We start from the raw sequence: 1,588 nt of genomic DNA, 5'->3' as shown, positions 1-1,588 counted from the left end.
TAGAGAAAAATAGGCGAAAAAAAAATAGAAAGAAAAAGAAAAAGCAAGCAGAAAAAGCCAAAAGCTCTTAAAACCAAGAGGCAAGAGCAAAAAGCCAATAACCCTTAAAACCAAAAGGCAAGGGCAAATAAAAAGGATCCCAAGGCTTTGAGCATCAGTGGATAGGAGGGCCTAAAGGAATAAAATCTTGGTCTAAGCGGCTAAACCAAGCTGTCCCTAACCATGTGCTTGTGGCGTGTAGGTGTCAAGTGAAAACTTGAGACTGAGCGGTTAAAGTCAAGGTCCAAAGCAAAAGAAGAGTGTGCTTAAGAACCCTGGACACCTCTAATTGGGGTCTTTAGCAAAGCTGAGTCACAATCTGAAAAGGTTCACCCAATTATGTGTCTGTGGCATTTATGTATCCGGTGGTAATACTGGAAAACAAAGTGCTTAGGGCCACGGCCAAGACTCATAAAGAAGCTGTGTTCAAGAATCATCATACTGAACTAGGAGAATCAATAACACTATCTAAACTCTGAGTTCCTATAGATGCCAATCATTCTGAACCTCAATGGATAGAGTGAGATGCCAAAACTATTCAAGAGGCAAAAAGCTATAAGTCCCGCTCATATGATTGAAGCTATATTTCATTGATAGTTTGGAATTTATAGTATATTCTCTTCTTTTTATCCTATTTGATTTTCAGTTGCTTGGGGACAAGCAACAATTTAAGTTTGGTGTTGTGATGAGCGGATAATTTATACGCTTTTTGGCATTGTTTTTAGTATGTTTTTAGTAGGATCTAATTACTTTTAGGGATGTTTTCATTAGTTTTTATGTTAAATTCACATTTCTGGACTTTACTATGAGTTTGTATATTTTTCTGTGATTTCAGGTATTTTCTGGCTGAAATTGAGGGACTTGAACAGAAATCAGATTCAGAGGTTGAAGAAGGACTGCTGATGCTGTTGGATTCTGACCTCCCTGCACTCAAAGTGGATTTTCTGGAGCTACAGAACTCGAAATGGCGCGTTTCCAATTGCGTTGGAAAGCAGACATCCAAGGCTTTCCATCAATATATAATAGTCCATACTTTGGCCAAGAATAGACGACGTAAACTGGCGTTCAACGCCAGCTTTCTGCCCAAATCTGGCGTCCAGCGCCAGAAAAGGAGCCAAAACCAGAGTTGAATGCCCAAACTGGCACAAAAGCTGGCGTTCAACTCCAAGAAGGACCTCTACATGTGCAAAACTCAAAGCTCAGCCCAAGCACACACCAAGTGGGCCCCGGAAGTGGATTTATGCATCAATTACTTACTTCTGTAACCCCTAGTAGCTAGTTTATTATAAATAGGACCTAACGAAAGCATCTCTATTTGCTTATCTGAAATTCTCACCAATGATTTACATAAGTATCTCTATCCCTATTCTATTAATTATCATTCGAAAACTCCATAACTGTTTTATATCTGCCTGACTGAGATTTACAAGGTGACTATAGCTTGCTTCATACCAACAATCTCCGTGGGATTCGACCCTTACTCACGTAAGGTATTACTTGGACAACCCAGTGCACTTGCTGGTTAGTTACACGGAGTTGTAAACCATGG

This window comes from Arachis ipaensis, chromosome B06 (genome assembly GCF_000816755.2).
Source record: "Arachis ipaensis cultivar K30076 chromosome B06, Araip1.1, whole genome shotgun sequence".
Taxonomy (NCBI): domain Eukaryota; kingdom Viridiplantae; phylum Streptophyta; class Magnoliopsida; order Fabales; family Fabaceae; genus Arachis; species Arachis ipaensis.
Note: the sequence above shows the minus strand (reverse complement) of the source record.